Here is a 14,201-nt window from a genome sequence, read left to right on the forward strand (position 1 = left end):
TTGGAGTAGACCTGAGGATCTGAGCTGATTTTACGTTTGGATAAATAAGATCAATGACCTTAATTGCAGAACTCAAACCAGTGCAGAAGAGCAGCCATCCTACTTGGACGTCCATACTTTCTCAGAGAGAAGCCGTCAAGCTTCCTGAAGATATGCGAGGTAGGAATAGTTCTTGCTGTACTGTGAATGGGAGACGCTCATTTAATTTAAAGCAGGTGCTTTTGCACAGGTGTGTGTCTTCAGTTCAGTAAGCACATTTGCATCACAGCAGGTGATGATGCACAGTCAAATATAAAAAGGCATTTAGGCCTGTTACAATGATTGGCAAGATCAATCACTCCATATGATTGCCTATTGCAGAGGATGTTTTGCAAGGAGTTGATTGATGTGGCCATAATCATGGAGAAGCAGGTCATCCTTCATGATCTGAGGGACATCCCTAAAGCATTTGCTGTTATCATGGGTCTCCTCTACACCCCTCAACATAGATTATCCAAAGGAGCTGAAGTACACTTTTGAGGTTGCGGTAATAATTAACTTTGTTGGGGACACATGCTCTGCAAGAGTTAATGGACTAAGAAACTAGCTGCTTCGGATTACTCTGTAGGACAAACTGCAGCCAAATGTTAGTAAATGGACTACGGCGGTTGTTCTAAGAATTTGTTTTTTGATTAACCATCTTTCTGCATAACCTGATAATTTGCAAAAAAAAAAGTGAGTGAAAATTTCACATTTATTCAGCTATTTGTGCAAAAGGAGTAATGTTATTTACCACATTGTATGTTAAACTACTTTGAATCTTTAAATGTACACTTTTGTATTCCATTTAGTTTGATGCAAGTTGAAGCAATATAAATCCACCTTATGTCGTATTTTTTATAAAATTTAATGATTTAAAGCTTGATTGAATCCCAGCCACAGTTTCATATTCTGTTCTACAAACTCATACACACATGCACTCCTGCTCACTTGCAATCTCAAATCTGTCAATCACTATATATAACAAAATGCTAGTTTAATTTCATATTTTGGTATTGTGTATTTTCATTTAAATGATTTTAGTCTATAGAACTAGAATTTTAGTCAATACAACTTAAATGTTCAATTATTATTTAAAAAAAAAAAAGGTGATACAAGTTGAATGAAGTTAATGGAACATAAGTTCTTGAGTAAAATGAACAAAAGTTGAAGTTGTTTCAGCTGACTTTTTAGTTAAATCCACAATTGAATTCGACATGAGTCAAAACAACATATTGCATCAACTTACATTACAAGTTGTTTTTAAGGCAACCAGGTAACACAAGTTGAATCAACATTTTTTTTTTTTAATGTGTATGTATGCTTTTTCAATAGTTCCACACATCAGACAGTCTTGTCCTGCAACACTGCAAATGTACAGTGGGGGGAAAAAGTATTTGATCCTCTGCTGATTTTGTACGTTTGCCCACCGACAAAGAAATGATCAGTCTATAATTTCAATGGTAGGTGTATTTTAACAGTGAGAGACAGAATAACAACAAAAAAATCCAGAAAAATGCATTTCAAAAAAGTTATAAATTGATTTGCATGTTAATGAGGGAATAAGTATTTGACCCCTTCGACTTAGTACTTGGTGGCAAAACCCTTGTTGGCAATCAAAGAGGTCAGACGTTTCTTGTAGTTGGCCACCAGGTTTGCACACATCTCAGGAGGGATTTTGTCCCACTCCTCTTTGCAGATCCTCTCCAAGTCATTAAGGTTTCCAGGCTGATGTGTGGCAACTCGAACCTTCAGCTCCCTCCACAGATTTTCTATGGGATTAAGGTCTGGAGACTGGCTAGGCCACTCCAGGACCTTAATGTGCTTCTTCTTGAGCCACTCCTTTGTTGCCTTGGCTGTGTGTTTTGGGTCATTGTCATGCTGGAATACCCATCCACGACCCATTTTCAATGGGACCGCGGTCCGGATCCGGACCCAGACGCAATACAATTTGGACCGAAGCCAAAATCAACATTATATAATTTAGTCATGATCCAAGCGAGTTTTCATTGGTGCGTGATTTCACGCCTATATTGTTTTCCTACTAGATGTGGTTTATCTATCTTCTGTGTCTGTCCAATCCAAAGATCCAATCAGGAGCTGTAATAACTGTAATCACCATGACAACTCACTCACTCGTTGGCCGTGTGTGTGTGCGCGTGTGTGTGTGTGTGCGTGCGTGTGTGTGTGTCTGTGTCATTCGCAATGCATGCGCTAATCCATCTGTGGTACTTCCTTGCTAGCGAAAATCATGGCGTGCTCAAAACCTGACAAAAAGAGAAAAGTCGATTCTGAAAATCGCGAATTTAAGACAGAGCGGACTGACAGTTATGCATTTGTGCTGCCGGTGGGGAGCACAAAACCAATGTGTTTAATTTTCAACGAGACGGTTGCCATTGTCAAGAGTGGTAACGTGAAACGTCATTATGACTCAAAGCACGGACACTTTGACCACAATTACCCGCTTAAATCTGAGGTAAGAGCCAGAAAAATCAAACAACTGCAATCATCATACCATGCAACATGCAGTGTAATAGTTAGATCAGCCACCCAACAAGAACGTGCAACTGAAGCTTCATTAAGAGTGGCATGGGTCTTAGGAAAGCACAAGAAACCATTCTCTGACTCGGAGATTGTGAAGGAATGCATGAATGAAATAGCAATTGCCCTGTTTGAGGGAACTCAAAAAGATGACATCATACAAAAAATAAACCAAATATCTTTGTCTGACTCCACTGCTGTAAAGCAAACTGAAGTCCTTGCTGAGGATTTGCTTGACCAAATGAAGTCTGCAATAAAAAAGGCTAAATGCATTTCATTGGCTTTGGATGAATCCACAGACAACACAGACAACGCACAACTTCTGGTGTTTGTCAGATTTTTTGATGAAGAGAAGGGAGAATTTTGTGAAGATGTGTTAGGCCTCATAGCCCTCCATGGACACACAAGAGGGGATGATATTTATGAAGCACTGATACAGATGTTGAGAGACAGAGAGATAGACCTGAAGCATGTTATTTCCATTGCTACTGATGGAGCTCCATGTATGACTGGAAGAGAGAGGGGATTAGTGGCACGCTTGAGAGCTCATCACCCTGACCTAATAGCATATCATTGGATAATTCATCAGATGGTTTTGTGTGCTAGTCTTGAAGAAAAGTATGCAGAGGTCATGACAACAGTAATGAGACTTGTGAACTTTTTGAGGGCATCATCTGCTCTGCAGCATCGCTTGTTGCGCTCATTCCTAACAGAGGTGAATGCAGAATTTGATTTGCTCCTTCACAACAATGTCCGGTGGCTTAGTAAAGGCAAGGTACTGGAGCGCTTTTGGACATTACGGAAAGAGTTGGAAACCTTTCTGTTGGATCAGAAGAGTGCAAAAGCAAAACAATTTGTGGAATTTATGCAGAATGAAGAAAAAATGGAAATTGTTGCATTTTTATCTGACATTACCTCCCATCTCAATGATCTGAACATGAAGCTCCAGGGCAAAAATAACACAGTGTGTAACCTCACATCAGCTGTCTGTGCCTTTCAGAAGAAACTGGAGCTGTTCAAGTGTGACTTGCAGCAGGACCTGCTTCACTTCCCAAAGCTTTTAAATCAAACAGCAGGAACACATCATCATCACAATCATGCTGAATACCTGGACAAGCTGATAAAAAATTTCCAAACTCACTTTGGAGATTTCCCTCTGGGAAAACAAGTCTTACTATGCATGGAAAATCCATTCCTTGTCAAAAACATCGCAGAATTTTCAACTGAAGCCCTGAAAATCTGCCCATGGGCTAGTGCTGCTTCTCTTCAATCAGAGCTAATTGAGCTTCAGGAAAACCTTGCACTGCAGGAGTCTCTCTGTGACCCTACCACCTTCTGGACTAAGATGGTCCCTGCAGCAGGTGTCCCTTCCTTGCAGAAGGTGGCCCTTCAAATTCTCACCATGTTTCCCTCAACATATTGTTGTGAGTCTGCCTTTTCAACCATGAATATGGTGAAAAACAAATACAGGAGCACCCTCAGTAATGAACACTTACATCAGTGCCTCCGCCTGGCCCTCACACCTTTTATGCCCAAGTTTAAAGAGCTGGTGGCACAAAAAAGGTGTCACTTTTCACACTAATAAGGCCATACCACATCACCTTTTGTACATAGTTTGAACGTTTTGTGGGATTTACCACCTTTTTTGTTGGAGTTCTGTTTTTGGATTTTGACTATCACTGTTCCGGACCCTGAACACAAGGAAAATTTGGTGAGTGGACCTTTTAGGTTTCTAATTGAGTATCCCTGCTATACAGGGTCACGGTGAGCTGGAGAACAGGGCAGGACATCAGGGCAACTCCGTTTATGCGTGTCTTTTTTTTTTTTTGGTCAATTGCAAGTTAAAAACTAAGGTATGCACACTTCTACAACACTTCTATAAATAAGTTCTCCTAAGGTTTAATATGAGGTATATTAACGTGTTTCTTACTATACCAGAAATGTGAAAGGGATGATAAAGATATAGATCCCCAAAAGGTTCTATGCCATGATACAGAAACTACACTCCAAAAGGTTCCATGCAGAACCATTGGGTTTAATGGAAAGAACCCCTAAAAAGGGTTCTATATAGAGCCACTGACGGAGCCATATATGCATCATTGCATAGAACCTTTTGGGGCTCTATATAGAACCATTTCTTCTAAGAGTGTACTTTCTTCATTGCAAAATTTGACTGCCAACAAATTTTTCTAAACTAAACTAAAGTTTGATGAAGACCTCAGACCGGTCAATGTGCCTGACCATCTAAACTGTTAACTGATCCAATACGCATTGAATACAGTGGTGGGCAACCTACATTAATCAGCGGGCCACAAGTCCAGCTGTCAAATACCTGCCTGGAACGTAAGACCACTTTTAACACAAATGCTACATTTACATTTAAAAAGAGCTGTATAATGCAGTAAATAAATACCAACAATATATTAAGGGATTAATACACTGATACAAAATGAAAAACAGTTGTCATAAATATACTACTTAATGAATGTGACTTCTGGGTGACCATGGTCCACATACTGTCCACACGCTTTTTGACCCGTCAGTGTGCTGCGTGTGTTGATTTTGATCCCCTCTAGTCTAGTGCCTCCTGGTGGATTATGCAATGCACCCCAAATACATTTGGTAGGTGAGCTTTCAACCATTTGAGCCTGAGATCCAGGGGGAACTTTGCTTCATAGGCATGGTGAGTTCCGAAGTGTCTCCGTTGTCTGTATATTGAAATGTTTCCTATTGACAGTGTTTCCTTGCAAATTAGGCAAAATGGCATTCGCTTGTGCTCAAAAACAATCCAACTCCCATCTCTGTAACAGTCTGCTGCGTCGGCAGTCCTGCGCTCTTTCACGTAATAAGTACACTTCCCTTGGTTGTGCGGACTGGGGTGTCACCTGTGAAGATGTGTTTATACTTTGTCGGTTTTAAAAAGTCGGCAACTGCAGAACTACACATGTTTATAACAATGTAGCAATATATATTTTAAATAACTGGTCAAATCGTATGAAATGGAAAGAGGGCGTTTTGTTTCTTCTGTATCTACGTTGATTCAGGCTCATCCGTCTCATGGACTGGAGTGAGATCGATTAAGAATAGGTTGAAAGAATATGTTCCTGCATAGAAAGGGTCTGGTAAATGGCCAAATAAAAGTGTGAAAGTCAAATGCAGACAAGTATTTAAGTGTATTCATCTTTGTTAAGCGTAAGGGCTTTCAAAAATATAAATGATAATATATGAACGTGTGAGATGAGGGGGATTGGTAGCTGTGGTCAGTCATGTCAGTAAAACCACAAATGTATGGTGGGCAACCCTGGTATGCAGGCGTACAAGAAATTGGTTGAATATACGCTGTCCTTGTTGTATTTTACAGATGTAAAATAATGAACGGATTCGATTTAATATATTTAAAGTTCGATACATATATTTTCCCCGGTTTCTCTCTGGGATGAAGACAGTCAGAGCATTTTAAACGCACTGCTCAAAAGCTTAAAACCTGACATGGTCGCTATAGGCCCATATATATTTGGAAACAATATGAATCATATATAATACACTTAATCTGTGGAGAATGGTCGGTACTGGGGACGTGCCTGTTGTATATTCAACATTACAATTTTATATTTTAACATTTACATTTCAATTACTATGGAGTCTATGCATATTCAATGTAAGATGACGTCACCACAGTTACTGTTACCACACCCCATTGTAACGTCACAGGTTCATCCGACTTCCTTTTTCACCACAGGCTTCATTTCATTGCTTGGGTGGCGATTGGGAGTTGAAGATGTAGAAGTAGATCGTTCAGGTGAGTAAGATCAATCTTTTACTGATGGGGAAACGAAGCTTCCGAAACGAAATGTCGTGTACAGAACACGTCCGGCTAAAATGAGATTTCGGACTCCACGCTGGTTTGGTGGAGTTGACATCAGAAAGTTAATGTTGATTGCAGGTACCGCCCCCATCCCCTGTGCTATCATTAGTCACAGTCCCGTGATCCCGGGTATTTCACATTTTCAATCACTGTATTTTGGGTCTAGAAAATTGTCTGGGATCCCGGGATCGGATTCCCCCCCTCCCCAGTGAGCATGTGGACCAACAGGTCCCCCAGGCATGACACTCTGAGAGGTCCCTGTGCAGATGGATGATGGCTTCTAAGCTGATGTTCTCTCTCTCTCCCTCCCCTGTAGGAAACTGTGCCTGGGACAGCCCCTCAGAGCCTTCTTCACAGCGATGACCGCCGTGACGACAGTCTTTTCATCTCCCCCGAGGAAGAAAAGGAAGCTCTCGGACTCAGAGGTAAGAGTGACACTCAAGACGCATCTTTTCAGACTGTACCTGTAATTTGGTAATTTATTCCCGTGTGTCTCAGCTCTCCTGTAAAATTGCACCTATATGATGTTTTCGTGATACGTTGCTTTTGCATTGCTAGTACTCGTCTTGTTTATATTGATTTTCCCCATGCCCCCTTCCTCTGAGGTCTCAACTGTGACTTCACACCTTGTCTGCACTTATTAGGACTGGCTATTGCAATACAGGATGTAGGACTTCAATTTTGTACTTACTGTTTACTTTCCTCATCGTTTTATCCAGTAAATAAATCGCCAATTAACTGGCCATCAGAAGAGTTCAATTGCTAGTGATGGTAATTCAAATGAAGTTTGGTGCAGAATCCTAAAATATGCTGCCTTTGATGATGTCATGAGCCACACTGTGGCATTTTAAATGTGACTGGGATAAATCAACCTCACTGTTATAAAATGGCAACATGCTATTGCTTCAGTACAATGGAAGCCCCCCTCCCCAGTGAGCATGTGGACCAACAGGTCCCTCAGGCAGGACACTCTGAGAGGTCCCTGTGCAGACAGATGATGGCTTCTGAGCTGATGTTCTCTCTCTCCCTCCCCTGTAGGAAACTGTGCCTGGAACAGCCCCTCAGACCCTTCTTCACAGCAATGGCCGCCGTAACAACACAGTCTTTTTATCTCCCCTGAGGAAGAAGAGGAAGCTCTCTGGGAGAAATTAGAGATGTAACTATAATTTTAATTCTAATTTTGTTTAGTTTTATTTTTGTTTTGGAAAAAGAGAGCTGCATACCATTGTAAAATCAATTCATATTACGAAGCAGAAAACCCTAGCGTTTCAGCCAAGAAGCCTCCAGCAGGTGGTGTAGTGTGTCAGAGACCAGCAGCTGATGCACTGTATTGCAGGTGAATTCCATTCATTATAAGATTATAATAATTTATGTATGGAATCAATGAAGAGGAGTTTGTCAAGTGGAGAGGATTGTAACTGTATGCAAAACAGTACACAGTGTAGCTTGACGAGGTGTCGGGTCATAGAGCATCGCTATGTTCCTCACTGTTCCTGTCTTCTCTAACCCACAGGAATACTAGAAGCCCCAGGCATCAGTACCCTGGACAGCAGAGTGGACATTTCCCCAGAGCAGCAGAGAGAGACACCTGGATGAGGTGCCATTTGTACATAATAAAAACATAATTTCATGCATGAAATGAACAATACCTGTAATTTATTTATTGGATGATATGAAATGCAACTTTTACATTTAGTGCACAAGATGTTTTTTCCTTTCATCAATTCATGGACATAATGCATACTAGGGTGTTCATTCCGTCCACTGAAGTCAATGTTCTTTTTACTGTACACAGAATGTCTCGATTAGTGACATCGTCGTGACACGTGAGACATATTGGCGAATCTGATGAGAGTCAAGGCACATACGAGTTCAAATTGTAAAATGTTCCTCGGAGGGGTGGGGGGGCAGACATTCATTGTGAATGATTCTGTCTATAAAACAGTCGAGGGGGGGCGAGTTGACAGATTTCAAAATGAGGGGAGGACATGCCCACCTCCAATTACGCCTATGCCTATGCAACTGTGTTATCTAAGGTGTAGTGGGTTTATTCTCCTCTATCCAAAGAGAATCAGGACCATCTGTTTGTTCATCAGCTCCAGATATTTTAATCCTATTTATTTACTGTAATAATGGCTCGTCTGCTGCATTGCAAGTTATTGACAGTGTTTGAAATGGCAGTTTAAATAATAGATACAACGATCAGCCATAACATTATGACCACTGACAGGTGAAGTGAATAACACTGATAATCTCGTTATCATGGCACCTGTCAGTGGGTGGGATATATTAGGCAGCAAGTGAACATTTTGTCCTCAAAGTTGATGTGTTAGAAGCAGGAAAAATGGGCAAGCATAAGGATCTGAGCGACTTTGACAAGGGCCAAATTGTGATGGCTAGACGACTGGGTCAGAGCATCTCCAAAACTGCAACTCTTGTCAGGTGTTCCCGGTCTGCAGTGCTCAGTACCTATCAAAAGTGGAAAAGCGGTGAACCGGCGACTGGGTCATGGGCGGCCAATGCTCACTGATGCATGTGGGGAGCGAAGGCTGGCCCGTGTGGTCCGATCCAACAGACGAGCTACTGTAGCTCAAATTGCTGAAAAGGTGAATGCTGGTTCTGATAGAAAGGTGTCAGTAAGGGGGACCTACACAATATTAGGCAGGTGGTCATAATGTTCTGGCTGATCGGTGTATGTTTACAATTTTAACTCGTACGCGCCATGATTCTCATCATGTCTCACGTGTCACGACAATGTCACTAATCGAGTGCTTAGCATTTTCAGGGACGAAAAATACAATGTACTTTGCCTTCCGTGGATGGAATGAATACGCAAGTATGCATTATGTCCATGAAAGTATGTACGAAAAAATACATTTTGTGCACAAAATGTCAAAATTGCATTACATTTCGTGCACAAAATTATGTATGACACAAACAGCAGTACATACACCTGCTGCTAATGCTCTCAGTAAAGGATACTCACAGGTGAGTCTATGCAAACTAGAGTAGGCAACAGACAACTGCTGCCTTTTTCTTTGTCTTTGTAGTATGCTGGACGTGGCTGGATGAAGACCTGCATTTCTATCTCTGTGTGTCTGTGTAAACAAGGTCACTATCTCACTGTGCTACGGTACTGTGCCATAGTTCAACCCTGATTCCTAGAAGAACAGAGTGGTAAGAACCAATTTTCACCAGCAATTTGGGTTTGATACATCATACAAACCCCCTTATATTAAACATTACGTATGCCTTAATTCTCCACGGTTTGACTATATATGGGTCTTCCTGAGCAGCTGTCAGGCAAAAACCAAACTTGCACTCATCACGGGACAGACATGTGGGCCTGTTATCTTTCTCTCCTGTCTGGTCTGCATAAAAGTGATCTGTTATTGAGATCGCCTCTTGAACCTCTTCCTTACAGCTGCTTGTAATAAAAACCTTTTGACTGGAGGTACATCTCTCTCTGGATTTCTACAACTCTTCAGTGGACATTTGAGGAGAAAGGATGAAGAAACCAAGACCCACTGGGTGACCTGACAGTGTCCTTGGAATTGCCCTTGAAAAGACTTCCTGCTAGCAAGCCCCCCAGCTGCCCTGATAGACATTGGCAAAGAGGGTTTTCTTTGCTTTTTTTGGCACTGTTGTAGATATTGTGAGGTGTGTGCAATAAACACGCTACTCAAACTCTGTTGTGCTCAGTTGTTGGTGTGTAAGTGTGACTGTAGCTCTGCCTACATGACAGTGCCCATAATGCTACAGTATTATTTAATTTGGCAAAAATACAATATTGAAGTTACTAAACATAACATGGATTGCTGCTCAGAACTCCCCCTGTCTTGATCGCAGGGCAGTAGTGTGGAGTGGTTAGGGCTGTGGAGTGGAGGGTTGTGGGTTCAATCCTAGGTGAGGGAGACTGCTGTTGTACCTTTGAACAAGGTAATTTACCTAGCGGTACTTTGCACTTGTACCCAACTGTATAAATGGGTACAAGTGTAAAAATATTGTTATATATTGTAACAATTGTAAGAAATCAGGTAATAATCATGGGGGTGGAGGAGGGAAGAGTCCTTTGCGGTCAACTCCATCACCAGCATGGATTAAAAAAAAAATCTTAAAAGGTGGGGCGCTGGAAAGCTAAGGGAGAGAAAATCAAAGTCGCTTAAGACTGAAGCTGCATCATTTAGGAAGATATCCAACTTATTCTGTGCTTCAGTCCCCCAGGTTCAAACAGTAGAAGGAGACGGCAAAGTCAGTGTTGTGGCTGAAACAGTAGGCAATGGGGATTGTGCATGCTAATTACTAGTTTACATTTAAAATGTTAACAAATTGATAGGCTAAACGTTTATTTTTAGTCGAATTGGGCAGATCCGCCCAAAATCAGGGCGACTATTAATTCATAAGAAAACTACTTGTGATAGAGACATGCGTAGCTGAGATTTGGCTGGAAAGAACCATGTGTAGTTTGCTTACATTGCATTTGCATTATAATGTGCATCATGGGCCTAGTATTGATCAACAGAAACAACATTACTGTGAGTGTCATCAGCCCTAAAGATCTGATATTTTTTACCCAATCACAAACCGTGACTATGAATATCTAGCGAATCCAAAGACCCTCTCTCAGCCCTGGAACTCAGTTGATATGGCAGGTGTCAGATTACAGATGAGAGAGATTTGATTTGATTTGGGTTGGCATTCCTCCAGACGTTGACCAGGTTGTGCAGCTGTATAATACTGTATTATCTGTTCTTTTCTTACACCAGGGTAACGTGCTGCTGCCACCACCTTTGATAACCTATGAGCAATGGATAGTAAGTTATATTTCAGGGAGACAGAAGTAGAACAAGTAAATCCTTTATTTAAGGAAAGTAGCCATTAGTAAAGTGCACAATCCCAAGCCTATCCCTGCCTATACAAATCGACCTCAAAGTGGGATCCGCTATTAACAAACTCACAACACGGAGCCCTTTTATATACTGTCAACGCCCCTCCCACCAGATCATACCATTCTCTGCCAGGGATAATATATGTCCTTCACAGTAACCTCCCTCATGAACACTATTACCTCTAAATACACTTCACTTCTCTTTCCCAGCCTCCGATGACGACGGGAGTTTGCCAACAGTAATACAATCAATACTGTGAAAGTTTTATACTATCATGCAACCCGTTATCATTTAACAAGATTAAAATATGCCCCATCTCACATAGTGTGCACCCTGTATGTGATGGCTTATATTTTTTCATGTAACCGGGTAAGTCTTTTCTTTTGCATTATGTTTTCATTTTCCTAACAGTGTTAGCGATATGTGGCTACAAGAAGTTTGTGTATGTTGCCATAGTCCTTTAGTGGCCTAATCTCACAGAGATGTAAGGGCCTCACCCAACATTTAATAAATAAATCAAGACAATAATAATAATAAAAATAATAATAATAATGTTTCCCGTTAATTCCATAAAAAAAAAAAATTGTCCCGATCCTATGGTGGTATTTTCCCGTATATTGTCCTGTTAAGCTGTAAAGTAAGAATGCTTTCAAAAATAGACATGTTCATAGATTATATTTATCAATTACCTAAATGCAAAGTGAGTGAACAGAAAATCTAAATCAAATCCATATTTGGTGTGAGCACCCTTTGCCTTCAAAACAGCATCAATTCTTCTAGGTACACTTGCACAAAGTCAGGGATTTTGTAGGCATATAGTCGGGTGTATGATTAAACAATTATACCAAACAGGTGCTAATGATCATCAATTCAATATGTAGGTTGAAACACGATCATTAACTGAAACAGAAACAGCTGTGTAGGAGGAATAAAACTGGGTGAGGAACAGCCAAACTCAGCTAACAAGGTGAGGCTGCTGAAGACAGTTTACTGTCAAAAGTCCTACACCATGGCAAGACTGAGCACAGCAACAAGACACAAGGTAGTTCTACTGCATCAGCAAGGTCTCTCCCAGGCAGACAGGGGTTTCCAGATGTGCTGTCCAAGCTCTTTTGAAGGAGCACAAAGAAAGGAGTAACAAGGCAACAATTAGCCTTTTCTGTCATTCAGACATTTCCTGAGCTGAAGGATGGCAGCACCACTGGCTATGTAGGTAACAGTGAATAATATTTAAACAAATAATACCACCAATTATTAATTGGGTAAAGGCTTAGCAAAAAAGTGAACTGTGACTGCATTTCCAAGGTCAAATTATGTTACCATATGCATAAAATTGACCTGTAGGTTACATTTCAAACTTACTGAAACTTGTTTGTGTTATTAATTGACTTAAAGTAAAATAAAATAATGCTTAGTTTTTAAGTACCACACTAAGCTCAGAATCCAGAAAAAGATCAAATCAAAGAGAACTACAAAGGACACAACCCATGCGCCTCCTGAAGCACCAGGAAGGCGACTGCATACCTTGTTTGTTCCTGTTTTATCAACGGTATTTTACAAATTCTATTATAAAATGACTTCTCGCAGTTGGGGGGATTTTTTGTTATTACAGTGTCCTTAGTAATCTTTGTATTTTTACTTATCAAGTATAATTTAGTTTTAGAGCCTTGTTGAAATAAATGCCCCTCTAAAACCACTGTTTCCCTCCTAATAAAGACTTTATATTCATAGGAAAGATGCAAGTTGTAATGATCAGAAGCCATGGACAGAGGACCCAGGTGGGAAGGGGAAACCTAAACTAGGGACAGGCGGAGGTCTAGGGCCGGCAAACCGGGAAAACGTAGGCAATCCGAGAGCTGAAGTCGAAAGACAAGCTAAAGGTCAAAGATCAGGCTAACGGGAAACAAGGGACAATCCAAAGAACGTGGTCAAAAGGCAAATGGCTAAGCTCAGGTTTTCGAGGGGCAAAACACTGGGAAACACTAGGATTGCAATACTGATATTTGGCAAGACTTCGTGTCGAAGGCGTGCCGGAGAGGTGTTAAAGTGGGGAGTCAAGAGGAAAGGAGAAGAGTCTGGCAGAAATGATGCAATGGAGACATCAGGTGGCGAATGTGGGAATGGCCAGCCCATGCGTGTGACTCAAGTACTGTTCATCGGTATTATTGTTTTCAAGGTCATAATATGTTTATATATGGGGATATACATTTTTTCTCAATCTGTACTCTTTCTAATACATAAGGGACATGTCGTATGTTTGTTATATAATTATTTTAGATTATTTTAGAAGAAGGCATGGATGAGGTACAACATGGCTCCACTCCAAACAGTCACACAGTACATGCTGGATGCACACCACGTTCATTTGAAGTGAATCCATGGTGAGAATCAGCCAACTGTAATAGACATCCTGGAAGAATATCCAAGACTTGGGGATCCTGATGGTCATCGATGGGTGAGTATTTTTTTTTATGGTCAACAATAAACTGTGAGTGTTGTAGGAACTCTTTTTAAAATGTAACTGTAAAGATAGGGGCATGCCTGTTTATGGCAAGTGTTCATAATTGTAAAATGTTACAAGAGTTGCCTATATAGAAATGCATATAGGTATAAAGGTTTGTAGACTAAAGTTAATGTAACTAATTACAAGTTCTTACAAAATTTGCAACATTTCACTTGAAAATAAAAAGCGTTTTTTCTGTAATACTCAGGATATTCTATGTAATATTTCTGAGTTACCCTAAGTTAGATCTAGAGTTTGAGTTTGAAGACGGATAGCCTTTGTGAAAGTAATCTATTTTAAATAACTTTATAGCTAGGTCTCATAAATTAGGAATGGTCTTACAGTTACATTTAGGTTATTTTAGAGTGATTAGGTACATTTTGCA

The 14,201-nt window shown here is 40.6% G+C and overlaps 1 long non-coding RNA gene across 3 annotated transcripts in view; it reads left to right on the forward strand.

The window, feature by feature from the left end:
* Positions 1 to 10,114, forward strand: part of LOC136718768 (uncharacterized) — an 11,385-nt gene extending 1,271 nt beyond the window's left edge. For 2 of the 3 annotated variants that reach the window (XR_010805314.1, XR_010805313.1), the window contains exons 2-7: positions 70 to 159; positions 6,299 to 6,358; positions 6,741 to 6,849; positions 7,463 to 7,580; positions 7,938 to 9,601; positions 9,849 to 10,114. This is a non-coding gene — a long non-coding RNA (uncharacterized LOC136718768). The remainder of the gene's footprint in view (positions 1 to 69; positions 160 to 6,298; positions 6,359 to 6,740; positions 6,850 to 7,462; positions 7,581 to 7,937; positions 9,602 to 9,848) is intronic. The other variant, XR_010805315.1, reaches the window with a different exon arrangement.
* Positions 10,115 to 14,201: the final 4,087 nt, after the last annotated feature.

This window comes from Amia ocellicauda, chromosome 23 (assembly GCF_036373705.1).
Source record: "Amia ocellicauda isolate fAmiCal2 chromosome 23, fAmiCal2.hap1, whole genome shotgun sequence".
Lineage (NCBI taxonomy): Eukaryota > Metazoa > Chordata > Actinopteri > Amiiformes > Amiidae > Amia > Amia ocellicauda.